Source organism: Balaenoptera physalus (genome assembly GCF_965194825.1).
Source record: "Balaenoptera physalus genome assembly, chromosome: 15".
NCBI lineage: Eukaryota > Metazoa > Chordata > Mammalia > Artiodactyla > Balaenopteridae > Balaenoptera > Balaenoptera physalus.
In genome coordinates this window covers 46,564,634-46,581,277 of record NC_138894.1, presented here as the reverse complement: position 1 = coordinate 46,581,277, position 16,644 = coordinate 46,564,634, and the positions used below count along the sequence as shown (strand labels likewise).

The 16,644-nt window shown below is 45.3% G+C and overlaps 1 long non-coding RNA gene across 7 annotated transcripts in view; it reads right to left on the bottom strand.

Moving 5' to 3' along the window:
* LOC309643697 overlaps positions 1-16,644 on the bottom strand; it is a 108,781-nt gene that overhangs the window by 55,246 nt on the left and 36,891 nt on the right. For 4 of the 7 annotated variants that reach the window (XR_014253983.1, XR_014253985.1, XR_014253986.1 and 1 more), the window contains exons 3-4: positions 12,330-12,480; positions 11,638-11,833 (exon numbers count right to left, since the gene is read on the bottom strand). This is a non-coding gene — a long non-coding RNA (uncharacterized lncRNA). Of the gene's footprint in view, positions 1-11,632; positions 11,834-12,329; positions 12,481-16,644 lie in introns of all 7 variants that reach the window. The other 3 variants (XR_014253984.1, XR_014253993.1, XR_014253988.1) reach the window with 3 other exon arrangements.

Here is a 16,644-nt window from a genome sequence, read left to right as displayed (position 1 = left end):
TAAGTTGTTTGCACTAGCTTCAGCTCCTCATTCACACATCAAATATTTATTGGGCACCTATTTTGTTCCAAATACTGAGGGGCCAGGGCTGGAGGGATGGATGAGATGTAGACTCGCACAGCAGATGAGGTGGGCAGAACGACCTGGGAGGACAGGAACTGGGGATACGCTGCACAGTGCAGGCAGCAGCCCCACCCCAGTCTCGGGGACCAGGGACGGTGTCTCAAGTTCCCCCCAGCTGAGTTTAGCAAGATAAAGGGAAGTTGCCAGAAAGGCTAGCATAAGGACAAACAGAGGCCTGGGGTAAACAGGGCATCTAGCTGTGTAAACTTTCTGGGTTCTCTTTCATGGGGTGCATTGATATGAAAGCCAGCATCTAGGGAGAGATTGCTGTGTGCCAGGCACTGCGTCGGATGCTGTGAGGAACTGAGGCTAAGTCAGTCCCTGCTCTCAGGAGACTTTCATCTGAATCAAGCCCTCCCCAAACCCCTACGGTAAAAGACAGCAGGGGATCGAACTACACACATCATTTGTATCTGACCTACGCTGTGAACCAACTGCTAGTCCGCAGAGGGGAGGGCTGCAGTCTTGGGTGCTCTTACTATTTGGCCCCTGGACCTGGTAAAAGTCTCTGACCACGGAGGGAGTCGGCAAGCATGCTGACTGGCCCAGTCCCACTACCTCTATCGCCCTCAAGTTACAACATTTATGAGGTTCTGCTTCTTGGAAGTCAATTGCCAGGAAACGCTCGTGAGTGGCAGAAACCATGCTCCACCTCTGGTAGGTCGGCAGTATCTTTTCCCAGGTATCTCAGGCAGAATCCAAAGGCCACCATGTCACTTTGTCATAAATTCTACCTCTTCAAGAAAACTTATGCTCTCTGTGAAACTGAGCAACCTCTCCAGGGCTGTGAGAAGTGGTTCATGCTCAGCAGCATACTAATAACTGTTTAACATCGGCTCTACAGGAAAAAAAAGCCCTGACTTGTTCACCAATTTCTATGGTGTAAATACTCCCACCATGACCAGTTTCAAGCTGCCAAAGCTACGCCACTGAGTGTGGAGTCGGGAAGAAATGTGTACGATCAGCTCTGGCCCGTGGAAAGGAGCCTCTGCTCCAGCACACCCCTGGGTCATGCTCTTGGCAGCCCCTGAAAGGTGACTTACCAGAATGATTTGTAGATGTAACCTCAGTGATGAATAACGGCATATTCTTAACAGCCCAAAAGCATTGTCTGAAACACCTTCGGGGACTAGAGTGACCTGCTCTCAGAGCTGGGCTCGCGGTTCTATTCTTCTCTGGATCAGGCTACCTTCCATATCAAGTCCCATCATTTTTCTGCCCAGTCACCTCCTACCCATCCATCCTTCCATTTTCAGTTAAGTCACTTCCTCAAGGAAATCTTCCCAACACTCCAGCCTCCACTTAGCTCCTCCTACCATGAGCTCTCAAGGCCCCACCCACGTCTCCTTGCTGGGCTCATCACAGCTTAATGTTAAATGTTGTTGGTGTGATTATTTGATTTGTATCTTTCTCTCTCTAGACTAAATTCCCAAAAGGCAGAGGCTGGTCACCACTGATCCCTCCCCCAGCACATGATGGGAGCTCAGAATATACTTGTGGGACAATGAAGTAGATGATGTGAAGAAGAGTCTAAACCAAGAGCGCCGACACAGGGCAGAGGCAGAACTTCCTTTCAGGATCGCCCCACAGCGCTCTCTCCACCTTCCGTCGGTCGCAAGGTTTTCAGCTTCAGGGTCAATTTAGCCCCAGGGTCATCCTCATCCAGTAGAGGAAAAAACCGTCCAGCTCTGATGAGAAGGCCCTCTTGCCATGGGCTACCACTAGCCTTACATGGCTTGTGTACAAGTGAGACAAAGATCTCCTCTCTGGCCAGATGCAGCCCCAGGGACCCTTGATTTGCTACAGGATGCTCTTTGGTGAAGAAAAGTGCTCCTCTTCCTCAGAGCACACAGCTTGGTGGGCAGCACTGGAACTGAATTTCAGCCCTTAGTCCAGCACCTTTGTGCATCGTACAAACTGCAGAAGTATGCCTAGCAGCCCTGCTGGCTTGGCCTCCCCAGGAGCCAGCCTTGCCAAGATCTAGGAACAGAGAGTTGAGGGCAGAGGGAACAGCAGTGCAAAGTCCCCGAGGCAGGGCTGAGCTCAGGCATTGAGAAATAGGAGGAAATCAGAGAGGGCAGCAGGGGCCAGAAGGGGAAGGGCTTTGACTTAAGTGAAGAGCTTATATTTCACGTGTTGTTGAATTGAACGGAAGTCGTAAAATTGGATAAAACAAGAATTTTCAGTCTTATTGTCATGACCTATTGACCACAATGGGAATAGACCCTGAGGGAATGTACCAAGGTGGCCCCCTTATTATACACAATAGTTTGGGGACCAGGTCCCCTCCCAGGTCATGCAAGACCTGAGCCAAATTATATTGTGAACCCTCCTTCCTCCACCTTCCCCTCCAGGTAAAAGCAGGTTACAATAAGCACGGAAGATGGCCTTAAAGGGGTGGACATTTATTGTTACATGTACCTATCCCCTTTCCCTTCTTTTGGAATTGTTTCTTTTCCTAATCCAAACATGTGATTTGAATGAGGGCTGCCATGTTCTTACAGACCTGGCTCTTAGCCTGAGGTGGAAACTTGGCCTTAACTAAACCAGCTGAATTCTTCCCTAGGATTTTAAAAATATGGACCAGAGAGACCTGAGTAACTCCTTTCTGTTGCATTTATTTTCCTTTTTTGGAGGTGAGCACTTATTACAAAACTAGGCTTGGGTATAAAGGATACAATGGTAATAAAAGGAAAGGATACAGTCCTGCCTCCATGGAGGTTATAGTCTAGTGGGAGGGACTAGACTAGTCCCTCCCACTAGATTGTGAAATTACAAAGGGGACAGTTACTACAAAGAAGAGGCTGGTGGTACTCTGAGACCTGTGATGGGTGAAGTTGGTCATGGCTGGCTTCCCAGAGGAAGTGGTGACTGAGCTGAGATCTAGGCATTGGGAATGGCACGTGAGAAGACTAAGTGGCAGAAGAGAGCATGGTGAGTATAGGCAGAGAGGACGGCATGACTTGAGAAGAGGGAGAAGGTTGGAGTGTGGTCTGATGCCAGATGAGGATAGAGGTGTAGGAAGAGACCATTATGTGTTAGGAATTGTGTTTTGTTCTAGTTATAGAGACCTGTAATAGGAGTGGCTTCAATAAGATAGACATTTATCATTTCTCACCTAAAAGTTGTCTGTAGATAGAAAGAAAGCATCTTTATCCCAAGCTCCTTCCACCATTTTCTCTGCCATTTTTAGTGCTCATTTCCATCTTCAAGTTCTCCTCATACTCTCAAGATGACTGCTCAAGCACTAGCTATCACATCCACATTCCAGGCAGAAGGAGGAGGAAGGCATAAGGGCAAAAATGGCAAAACTTCCAGCTGAGTCAGCCTTTTATAAAGGACTTTCCCTAGAAGCTCAACTTAATTACTTCTGCGTACATCTCATTGTCCACCCCTGACTGCAAAGGGAAGCTGGAAAATGTGATCTTTTCAGCCAGGTACGTTGCCACTTCCAACAACATGGGGATTTTGTTACCAAGAAAGAAGGGGAAAATTTCAGATGCCTTTGAGATACCCAAGAGTAGATACCAGGTAGGCAGTTGGCTACATAGGCCTAGAGCGTGGAGAAAGGTCTGTGTTGGAGAATAAATATGGGAACTCTCTAAGTAGAGATGGTGATTAAAACTGTGAGGATCTCTGAGGGAGGAAGTAAGAGGACCTAGGATAGAGCCTCGAGGAACTCCAACATTTGATGGTCAGGTAGGAGGCTAAGCCAGTCAAGACAGAGAAAGAGAGGGATAGAAGATGGGAAATGTGAGGCTGTGGCACCACCATGTTGGGGACAACCTCTATCTGCAGGGAGAGAGAAGAAAGCGTCCTTGTAGAGAGTTAGCCAGAGAGAAGGATTGTGGGAGGAGGAGGCAGGATGAGGGAGGGATGCTTTCCCTGGTTCCCTCATATCTGATGCCCTGCCCTTCCTGTGATTGAGCTGTTGAGCCATCTTTTTTGGTTTTATTGGTTTTTTTTGGCTGCGTTGGGTCTTTGTTGCCACGCGCCGGCTTTCCCTAGTTGCGGTGAGCGGGGGCTACTCTTCGTTGTGGTGTGGTGTGTGGGCTTCTCACTGTGGTGGCTTCTCTTGTTGCGGAGCACAGGCTCTCAGCGCGTGGGCTTCAGTAGTTGCGGCATGCAGGCTCTAGAGCACAGGCTCAGTAGTTGTGGTGCACGGGCTTAGTTGCTCCGCGGCATGTGGGATCCTCCCGGACCAGGGACTGAACCCATGTCCCCTGCACTGGCGGGCGAACTCTTTTTTTTTTTTTTTTTTTAAACATCTTTCTTGGAGTATAATTGCTTTACAATGGTATGTTAGTTTCTGCTTTATAACAAAGTGACTCAGCTATACATATACATATATCCCCATATCTCCTCCCTCTTGTGTCTGCCTCCCACCCTCCCTATCCCACCCCTCTAGGTGGTCACAAAGCACTGAGCTGATCTCCCTTTGAAGCAGAATTTCTTAACCAAGCTCTCTATCCATGTACCTGAGAGAAATAGCAAAATCAGATCTGGCCAAGTGGCAGAAGGAATTTTAAGTAGTAGGGAGAGGGCCAATAAAACTATTGTTCATTTTTTGATGAGGGGTGGGGAATGGTTTGAGTAGAAAGGACTAACTGATAAACCATATCCTATTTCCACGTGACTTTGAGCTCCCTAGTACTGGTATAAACAAGGATATGAAACACACACATCCTGCCCGCTCAGGCAGCTAACTAAACCAAGTAACTGTGGCCCACCACTGGCCATAAGCTTCTCCAAAGCTCCTTTTCTAATCCAACCTATTATACACATGCAAACCATCAACTTTCCCAATTTGGGAAATAAACATGGAAAATAGTGCTCGGTCCTCATCCTTTTCACCACAGGAGGTATTGGAGATGGGTATTTTGACTCAAGCCAGTCTCAGCAGCTAAAATACCACCTATCCTTGTCTACTCTCTTGAGAAGGAATTAGGCAACTGGGATGAAACAGGAGAAGTGAGCATTTTATTCAGGAAAGGTGATATACAGTAAATTTCATACTGAAATGGTTTTATTCTAGGAAAAATTAGTCATGAACAAATGCTAGATTTCTTATAGGCTCAAGGTTTAATCGAACTAGTGGGTAATTGTCCACAAGGGATTGTCTGGTCTTGAGAAGTCGTATCACCATGCTCCAAACTTGGGTGTACTGTCCACATACTTCACCACTTTGAAGTCTTTGCTCACAAAGTTTATGGCATTAAACTGTTTTTGGTTTCCACCTTAAGGGATATGAAGCTGTTGTTTGTTCTAGATCAGTCACGGAATTAAAGAAAACTCAGCTACCTCTGAATAAGCCTACTCCTTGAGTCACCTTGAGTAATTTTCACTTATGTCATTAGTAATTGGAGTGAGGGAAAAAACTTCTAATGTGCAACTCTTAAGAGCCTAAGTCATTCCCTACTAGAAAATTAAGAGTTTAGTGATTCATACCAACTCTTCTAGGCCAAAAAGATGCTTCCGATTATATGACTAGGTAGTCCCTTATGTACCACCTACTTGAGCCCCTGGAGAGCTGGGCCTCCACCCCAAATCATCTCCCTCTATCCACCCTACTTGTTAGGGTACTCAAAACTTTTTGGCTCCTCCTCCATTTAAATGAAAATTCCCCTCAGGAGAGCATTGTCTTTACCTTAATCTGTATTGATTTTTGGTTTTGGTTTTTGCTTTTTTTTTTGGCCACGAGGATTGTGGGATCTTAGTTCCCAATGAAGGATGGAAGCCACACCCTTGGCAGTGAAAGCATGGAGTCCTAAACACTGGACCGCCAGGGAATTCCCTACCGTAATCTGATTTACAGAGGGGAGCAGACAGAGGAGAACAGGCTTTCTTTGGTTAAGGTTTCCACTCAGACTTCCTACTAAATATAAAATCGCTGCCTCAATCTATTTTTTTTTCCTTGGGTCCCCAAATCATTGCTGGGAGGAAGTTTGGAGAATATCTCAAAGGTAGGATGGCAGGCAATATTTTGTCAGTTAAGTGCACAGATCCTGGGTTGTGTTGGGATCTGCTACATACTGGCTGGGTGACCCTGGGAAAATTACTGTAACCTCTCAGTGCCTCGGTTTCCACATCTGCAAAATGGGGATAATAACAGAACCCAATTTATGCATCTAAAGTATTAACTATGAGAATGATGATGATGATGATAATCTTTCTCCATTCTTCTTCTCTTCTCTGATCTACTGAGAATGACTTCTTTTCAGTTCCCTAAAACTTTCTCTCCCTTGACATGAGCCTTCTAGAATGCTATTCTCTCTTCTTGGGACAACCCCTCCCCACAACTTCACCCCTCCACCCTCACCTAACACACTCAGGTTTTACCTTAGATATTACTGATATGGCCCTGATCAGCCACGCCCAAGTCTAGGGTGAGTATCTGTGAAAATATTCCAACCACACCCCACATTTCTCCTATTTAGCACCTATCACATGGAATTATAAGTGCCAGATTAGACTACACTCCCTGAGGACAGGCACTGTGTCTGTTTTATCCAAGGACTGAGCACACAGTTTTGATAAGGAATGAACCCATAGATAGATGGATGAATGTTAGACAAAAGTTTACTAATACCAACGTATGGAAATCCCTATAGACACTTCAGTGGAGAGGGTATGAGAATGGAATTACCCAGAGAAGGGATCTTTGCTATCAAATACAGATTTAGTGCCTAGATGTTATTTACTTGTCTTTTAAAAACTGATGGCATTTGATGCCAACAGCTCAAAAACCATTTATTATTTCATTTAACTTTACCTCCACAGATGTAGTAATAATATGTTACCAGGATAACAATACCAAGAAGTTTCTTTTAGGTATTTCTTTTTTGAATTTAGCAGAGGACAAACAGGAAGGAAAAACAGGAATTGAATCCCCTAGCATGTGGTCATGTGTCTCTGTTTCTCAGAGCCTCAGTTACAGTGAAGAGGTGAATGACATTTAGATATGAAGCTAGTGACTTCGGGTCTCAGTCTCTGGTGAAATAGGGTATTTCCATTTGGTAATCACTGCTCTAAAAATGGTAAGAGTGTGTGGCCATTCTGCTGAACAGAACTCCAGCCCAAAGGAATTTCCCTGGGAGCCCTGCTTCAGCCATCTCCCTGGCCCCTGGGAAGTGTTTGTCTGATTTTTGCCCAGTTCTGAAGGTGAGGTCATCATCACCACCCTCTCTATTCAGGGCACCATCCTGAGGGTACTGAGAAGCACAAGGGTAGGAGATGGACGTGGTGCCCATCCAGGAGGGAGCAGAGGGGAGCCAAGGACACACAGAGCCAGAAAGGGAGCTAGGTTTTGCTCATGGAATAGGCGACTGGACAGGCCAAGGAGTGCATGAGGGAGCAGAAGAGGTGGCCATATTGACAAGTTAACAGTGAAGCAAAGGAGGCAGATGAAGCAGGAGTGTGTCCGAGAAGCAGGGCAGACGGAATGCATTTGTAGGGAGGAGGGGCTGAGCTAAAGAGAGAGGGAAGGGGGAGAGCCAAAGCAGTGAAGTTCAGTGAGAGACAGGAGGAAATCAAGATCAAGATGGAGGAGGAAATTTTGGGTTGAAAGAACTTTTCTTCCTCCAAGACCCAGGGATCAAGACAGAGACATATTTTTAGGGGAGAAGATAGAAGTACAAGAAGTTCATCCTGGAGATGGGCAATCCTGGGATCAAATGCCTGCATTGTGACTTGGAAGCAGTTAGAGGCTGGAAGAAGTCTTTAAGCTCTGGTTTCATCATCTGCAAAACAGGGTTATCGATACTTTGCAGATGAAGCGTACATACTGCACCAGCCTAGTGTTTGTGGCTGCTGCATAAATGATAGCAGCTATGATTATTTTGTTACTCATCTCAGGAAAGCATGAGGCAAGGACATCTGCAGAAGGGAAACAGGGAGAGAAAAGTTTGGGGCCTTGGGGGAAGTGAGTTGCCATGGGAATAAGACACACAATTAGAAGGTGATTAGAAGGCAGGCCAAAAGGCAGTGAGGACCTGCTGAGGTCAGAGGGCAGGAATTTGGGGCAGTCCACTGGCAACGCTGGGATTTGAACTAGTGGGGCTCAGCAGCCTGGGAGTGGGATCAACATTTTCATGGTGTGGACATTTCCATGGCATTGCCGTGACATTCACGTTGCCAAGGGAAACAGCTGGTTGTTTTAGTTTTAGGGAAGCTGGTCTTTTGATCAGGATTTGCACAACAAAGCACCACTTCAGGGCCTGTGGTTCTTCTGTAGCATTGAAGCCACTGTAGGAGGGACTCCCTGTTTCTCACACAGCAGAGCTGGAAGCAGGTTTTCACCATTGTTTTAGTTAGAGCCACTGTTCCCACAGCCTTTGCCTGTGCGTTGGCGGTGGAATGGAAGGTACTAAAGAAGGAAGAGCCAGGTATGTGCCGAACAATGGTTTATGGGAGAGACCAAACTGCAAAATGCCTTTGAGAAGGTACCTCATGCTGTTTGCTAAGCATTTCATTTTTATTTTATTGTTTTTATTTTTGGCCGCACTGTGGGTGGCATGTGAGATCTTAGTTCCCCAACCAGGGATTGAACCCGTGCCCCCTGCAGTGGAAGCGTGGATTCTTAACCACTGGACCGCCAGGGCAGTCCTGAGCACTTCATTTTGACAACCTGAGTTGTCAGTGACCTGCAGTGCAACAAGTACCCTAGAACAGGATTTTTCAACATCAGCACTGTTGATATTTGGGACCAGACAGTTCTTTGCTGCGGGGGGCTGTCCAGTGGATTGTAGGATGTTTAGCCGCACCCCTGGCCCCTACCAACTAGAAGCCAGTAGCAGCCTACCCACACCAACCCTTTTATGACAACCAAAAATGTCTCCAGACATTGCCAAATGTCTCTTGGGGGGAAACTTAGCCACGGTTGCAAATCTCTACCCTAGGACGGTGATAATCCTTGAAGGAAAACACTCTAGAATCTACATTTCATCACTTGGCTCTCAGCTGTATCTATCTCTCCTCCCAGCATGTCTCCAAGGACCTTCTTCCTCATTATCAAACCCCTAGTTTTTGCATCACCTATCTGGCAAAGCAGAGCTAAAAGATCGTAAAAAAGTAAATCTGAAAAGCAAGAGCTACAGAAATAGAGAGGCATTTCCTCAGGAGCGGTCCCAGTTTTATAGAGCCTGAAACCTATACAACTTGGAAAGCCCATTTTATGAACACTAATGCCAAATTACAAACACAAAATTGCAAGGGTCCCTCTTGGGGCTTTGGAAGAGGCTGGAGCTAAGCGAGGGGCCGCGTATCTCAGGTTTTGTTAGTTTCACCACGAACCTGCTTCTGCACATCATGCAAACCTGATTCTTAACTCAATTTTCTTCTCTTGCGTGAACTTTCTTTTCCCCCTAGAATACTATGTGGAATAACCCCACAAATGACCTCCAATGTGTTTTTCTCTTGAAAACAAATACTTAAGACACTATCCATTTTGCTTCTTTTTTTGACAAGTTATTGAAGGTGAAACCATACTGCTTTCTGCAAAAGAGGTGCAAAGTAGACCTGAGACTAAGTAAAAGAAACTATCTAGATCTTAATTTCCTAGGCTATATGGAAAACGAAATCATTCTACTTATTAAAATAGCCTTTCTTCAAATTCTTGTGACTTACTAAAAATGACCATTAACATTTTCAGTTGATTTCATTTTGGTTTTGGTCAGAGTTTCTTCTGAACTGAGTTTCACTGACAACTTTGGTGACATTTATCCCTCACTTCCCTTTTTTTTTTTTTTTTTTCTGATGCCCTCTGGGACTGAGGCTAAGGGATGTGCTGCTCTTGTTGGCACAATAGCTTTTCTCTTTGGATAGGATACACCGAGACCCAATGCTCCAACAATGGCAATAAATCATGTTTTCCTTTTCAAAGCACTCTCATATTTACTTTCATTAATGTTATGTGTAAGAAGCTCTTGTGAGTGCAACATAAACCAGGCTTATTTGGGAATCCAACAATAAATAAGGCCCTCTCCTCACCCCGAAGAGGCTCATGGTCTGGTAGGAATGACAAGTATATATAAACAATGACAATAACAGTGGTAATGGTAATCATTATAATTTGAGTATCTACTATGTTCCTACACTGTTCAAGCACTTTACAAACATTAACTCACAAAACACTGGGCAACATGTGATACATATAATGTTATCTGAGGCCATATGAACTACAGCTGTGGTGGAGAGCGCCAGGAAAGCTTCATGGAACAAAAGGGATTTTAACTGAACTCTTGAAATCACTATGTTTTATACAGGCAGAGATGCTCCAAAGTATCAGACAGACACTTATTTCTTATCATCTCACCCAATATCTGAGCCTACTTATAATAATAAAAAAAAGGCAGCCGCAATAGAATTGTTAAAACAAGAATGAAAACACTAAGGTCACATTATGGAGAAGGGAGAGCTGTACGAGAGAACCTGTATCTATTAGGACTATTGCTTAGAACTGAGGTAAAATCTGTCTTGGCAACTTAGGTATAACGGGTTTCATAACTTCAACTTCTTTCTCAAAAACAGACATACATGCTTGCTCTAACCTCTAAGAAAATCGACAGGATGAATCTTTATCTGAGGGGGATAAAAGGTAGTAGAAATTGTTTTTCACAGATACACAAAGGTCTTTCAGGCATTTGTTTCTTACACTTAAATTATCGTCCCGTGATGGCATTTCTGTGAGAAGCCGAGAAGCTGCAATCCAAGAATGCACCCTTCTGGTGTTCTAATTCTAACCGGATCCAGGGAGGGAGCTTAGAGCAGTGCTTTTCAAACTCTAATGTGCATCCCAATGACCTGGGGTTTCTAATTCAGTCAACCGGCTTGGGGCGTGAGATTCTGCATTTCTAACAGTCTTGAGAGGCAAGGGCTCAGAACAGTAGTTTTCAAATGTGAGCATCAGAACCACACATGGATGGCTGGGCCGCAGCTCCTGAGTTTCTGATATAGAAGTTCTGGGGTGGGGCCCAACAGTTTGCATTTTTTTTTTAAACCACTTTATGGAGAATGATTGACATACAAAAAGCTGTAGATATTTAACATATATCTGATGAATTTGGAAATAAATATACACCCGTGGAACCATGACCACAATCTATGCCATAAACATATCCATTATCTCCAAAAGTTTCCTCCTGCCCTCTTTATTTATTATTATTAAATTTTTTTGGTGACGGGAGTTTGCAGGCCTAACAAATTCCCCAGGTGATACTCATGCTACTGACTACCACCCCCCGCCCCCCACATGCCAAACCACCATCACCACCACATTTTAAGAGCCACTGGCTTAGAACAACCCTCATGAATGTGGATGGTCCCTCCTGGGCTTTGCAGGAAAGTTGGGGGGATAGAGAATTCAAGATGAAACAACCAAGATGGGCCTTTCCAAGCAGGTATCTTATGAGCTTAAATGAAAAGGGATCCACACACTTTAGATAATGAAGATAAGGATAGCTAGCATTTGTTGACATTTTCTCTGTGCACCAAACTAAGGGGTTTAACTCACATTACCTCACTCGGCAACCAGCATGGGCAGCAGACTTGGTGTTTGATGTGTAGCTGAAGAGCCGGCCCCATGTGCGTGTCCGGAGGTGGTGTCTCGGTTCAGCGTTGTGGTCCGCAGAGGTACCTGCAAGCAAGGCCAAACTGGCCCGCAGGAAACACCTTTAGATCTGGACAAGCAGCCGCTGATTTCTGCTTCACAGGCCTTGCAGGAAACAACCAAAAGAATTTGGGGGCAGGTGTTAACAATCATCTGTCTCAACCGCAAAAGTACCTGAATATAGAACAGAGTTTATCAGCCCTGGCCCATGTCAGAAGCATCTGGATGCCTGAGACCCAGCAGGGGAGAAACCTTTTTTAAAGCTCCTCAGCCAGAATTGAGAACTAATGGTATAGGTTTGATTTGGGGCTAGACCAATGGGGGAGGGGGAGGGCAAAACCCAAACTAACCAGCAAAACGCCTATTCCCAGAATGGATCTCTTGAGGGTTTGCCAAATTGGCCAAATTGGTTTCTTGCTACTCTTTAGAGCAGTAGTTCTCCAATTTCAGGACGCATCAGAATCACCTGGAGGGTTTGTTAAAGCAGATTACTGGGCCTACCCCCAGAGTTTCTAACCCAGCAAATCTAGGGTGCATTTCTAACACATTCCCACATGAGGCTGATTCTGCAGGTTCCAGAAACTTGGTTGCTCTCTCTCACCCTCAGAGGCATGTCCTCGAAGGCCACTCTTGCTGTCAGCCATCAGCACACCGGGTCCTCCAGCCTTCTCTCCACCAGACAGCCCTGTCCTCTCCACCACCCTGAGGCACGGAGACACAGCACCCAGACACAGAGCTGGAGGTCTTCCCCCCTAGAAGGAACAACACCAACAAAGGCAGGAGGCAGTGTTCTCAACACAGGGTGCACTCTGGAAAACGCCCAGGCCAGGGCTTCACCCCCAGGAATTCTTATTTAATTGGCCCAGGATGGGAACTAGGCAGCAGTTTTGTTTTTTAGTTGGAGTAAAATAGACATAAAAACAAAAAAGTGCACAAATCTTAAGTGTGCAGCTCAGCAAATTATCCAAACATGTATGTATTTTTAATTTGTATAAGCATCACTGAGGAAAACACACACACACACACACACACACACACACACACACACACACACACACACACACACAATCACCAGCAACTCAGAAGCCCTTCTTGTGCCCTCCCTGTAAAATCTACTCATTCCCTCTTCTCCAAAGATAACTGTTGTCCTGGCTTCTAACACCACTGAGGTTTAAGATTTTCCTGATTTTCCTAATTGTATGATATCTCATGTTTTGAGGAAAATCTTTTATGTCAGCTTCCTTTTATTGAATATTATATTTGTGAGATTCACCCATGTGATTGCAGCTGTATTTTGCAAACTTTCAATACTGGTCTGTATTCCATTATATATGATATACCACAATTAGTCTATTCTACTGTTGATGGGCATTTGAGTTGTTTGCAGTTTGAGCGACTGCAAATAATACTTCTGCAAACATCCTTGTACATGTCTCTTGATGCACCTGGGTACTCATTTCTCTTGGGGATAAACCCAGGACTGGAAATGCTGGATCACAGGGAGGTATTGGCTCAACTTCAATAGATGCTGCCAAACTGCTATCTAAGGTGGGTGTACCGATTTACACTCCGTTAGTAGCGCTTGTGAATTCTAGTTGCCCCACATCCTAGCAGGAGAGCAGTATTTGTATAAGCTTGCCGGGCTCTGTTGTGCATCGGGTATTGAGAGCCACTGGTGCCATTGTATGTGATACACTTTGGAAATGGCATATGATCTCACATATGGCGGGAGTACTGGGGGTAGAGGGGATATAGTGTGATGTTTTCACAACCACCCAAGCAGCAGACAGGACAGATATTTTTATTCCCCTTTTGCTAATGAGGACACTGAACTCAAAGTTCATTGAAGTAAGATAACCATATAGTAACAGTCATGACTAAAACTCAGGACTCTTGATTTCCATCCCTTTGTATATTCCAACATACAGCATAACGTTATTCATTAGATGTCTAATGTATAGAGGTTTGGGGCAAACCAAACGCCAAGGCACCTTCTCTGTTGTCTCCTGTCCCAGGGTTTAGGAAAGAAGGGAAAGCAGAATGACTCAGACTTTCCCCATGACTGAAGTCTCTGGTCATGGTTGTGAGAAGTACACAGATTCTTCCTTTAGTCAGGGATTTAAGACAGTAAATATGCCCCTTCAGTGCCCGGGAAACTCCACAACCAGAAGGGTAGCTGGTGAGCCTAGGAGCAAGATGGCCTGAGCTTCCCTCAGACAGACTGGGCTCTGACCCAGCCCTTCTCTGTCCTCGCTGGGTGACCTTGGACAAGAAACTCAATGTCTCTGAGTCTCAACTTCCTCGTTAATAAGATGGGAACCTTAACATATATCTCATGTTTTAAGGAATGAATAGCATATATAAAAACCTAACACATATTAGCAGTCAATACAATGTAGGTGTTCGTAATATTACAAGGTAGAGCCCCTTAGCCCTGAATCTTCCATTTTTCCCTCTCTACTGGATCTTCTCCATCAATGTACAAATGTGGTTATTTCTTCTATATTTAAAAACCTCTCTCAACCCTACGTCCTCCTCTAGCTTGAGCCCCAATTCTCTCTTCCTTTTACAACTAGTGGCCTTTGAAGCATCGTTTGTACTCACTGGCCGCAATCCCTCCTCTTCATTTGTTCTTGAACCTTTCCATCAAGACTTTCACACCCCCAACTCCACTGACAGGACTCTTCTCAAGGTCACCAGTGACTCTGACTTCGGAGGATTCCCAGTCCTCATCTTACTCACTCTGTCAGCAACAGTCAACGCTCCCTCTTCCTTGATGGGTCTTCTTCACTTGGCTTCCAGGACAGACACCATGTTTCTCCTACTCTCCTTCTAGCTCTTGGCTGGCCCTTCTGTCTTTCAGCTTGTTTTTCTTCTTCTTCCCAGTCATAAACACTAGACCATTCCAGGACCCACATCTTGGACTTCTCCATCTGCTGTCATTCCCTCAAAAACTTCTTCATCTCTTGGCTTTAAATACCATCTCTTCATTGATGGCCCCCAAAGTTAATCTCCTGCCCCAACCCTACCCTTGAATTCCAAGCTCATGTATCTATCTGCCTGCCTACTTGGGCCCTTCACTTGTCTAACAGGGATCTAGGGAGTAAGTTCCCGCAACTGAATTCCTGATCTTCTTCCCAACCTGCACCCGTGAAGCCTTCTGTCTCAATTCATAGCAAAACCCTTTTTCTAGTTGCTCAAGTCAAAAACCTTGACATTCTGTTTGGCTCCTTTCTCTTCCTCACACCCACAACCAACCCATTAGCAAATCTTTTTGACTGTATTTTCAAAATATATCCAGAATCTCCCCACTCCTCACCATCTCTATTACTACTACCCTGGTGTAAGATATTGATACTTTCTTCTCTTCCTGGGATTATTTCAATAGCCTCCTAATTGGTTTCACCCTTGTCCTTCACGGCTTATTCTTAACACAGCAACAAGGGATCCTTTTAAAATGCTAATCAGATCATGTCACTCCTAGGCTTAAACCAAATGGTGGCTTCTCATCTTGCTCAGAGTACATCAAAGTGCTTAAAAAGGCCCTCCACCGTCCCCCACCCACACACCCACACCCTTCTGACCTCATCTTCTAGTCTTTTCTGTGCTCATCCTGTTTTTGAGTCAGTCACACTGGCCTGACTGTTGATCCCTAAACTTGCCAGGCATGCTCCGGCCTCTGGCCTTTGCATTTGCTCTCATCTATGCTGAGAATGCTTCTGCCTCAGATATCCTCATACCTCTTTCCACCTCCTCCAGGTCTTTCTTTAAATTCCACCTCCTCAGTGAGGCCTTCCCTGACCACCCTACATTATACTGTACTCGTCTTTATTTTCTCCCTAGCACTTCTCACCCCCAAACACAACACACACGCGTTATTGTTGTCATTGTCTTGTTTATTGCGTGTTCTCCCCATAGAATGTACAGGCAGGGCTTCCCTGCTGGCACAGTGGTTAAGAATCCGCCTGCCAATGCAGGGGACATGGGTTCAAGCCCTGGTCCGGGAAGATCCCACATGCCGCGGAGCAGCTAAGCCCGTGCGCCACAGCTACTGAGCCTGCGCTCTAGAGCCCACGTGCCACAACTACTGAGCCCGCGCGCCACAACTACTGAAGCCCACGTGCCTAGAGCCCGTGCTCCGCAACAAGAGAAGCCACCGCAGTGAGAAGCCCGCACACGGCGATGAAGCCCACGCAGCAATGAAGACCTGACACAGCCAATAAATAAATAAGTAAAATAAATTTATGAAAAAAAAGGAAAAAAAAAAGAATGTACAGGGAACGAGGGCAGGATTTCTGTCATTTTAGTTTACTCCAATTTCTCCAGCCCCTGGAACACTGCTTGCTTATAATGCAAGCTCAGTAAATATTGATTTAGTGAATGAAATAGTCCCTACTCACAAATGAAAAACAAAACAAACAGCCTTGGTAAAAGAGATCCTGGGGGAAATCCCCAAGAGTTCTTTGGCCTGAGAGAAATACAACTCATTTGAAGGGGGAAATAGTTTTGGTTTTCCCCTTTATTTCTGAAAGTTCTATTTAACAAAGACTAGCCATGCCTGCCCCTGTAATCCCTTTCTAATCTTTAATATGTCTTCATAAGAACACAAAAAAGAAAGGAGTGTGGGAGCCTGGGGGATGGGCAAGGAAAGGGGGAGGAGAGGAGAGGAAGGCAAATGAAGGGTAGAGGGTTCCGAGGAACACATGACCCACAGGAACTGGACTTGCCCTGAGTGTTTTCTGCCTCATCGGGGCCCTGAAGCCGATCTCTGGGCTGTGTCTCAGCTCTCTGGTCCCTCCTATGTTCATCACTTCCCCTAAACAAAGAATCCTTCTGGCTGCTTGCATCACTAATGGAGTTTCTTTTAGGTTGTATCACAGCCTCTCAATTTAAAATTTCCATCATAGAATGGTATG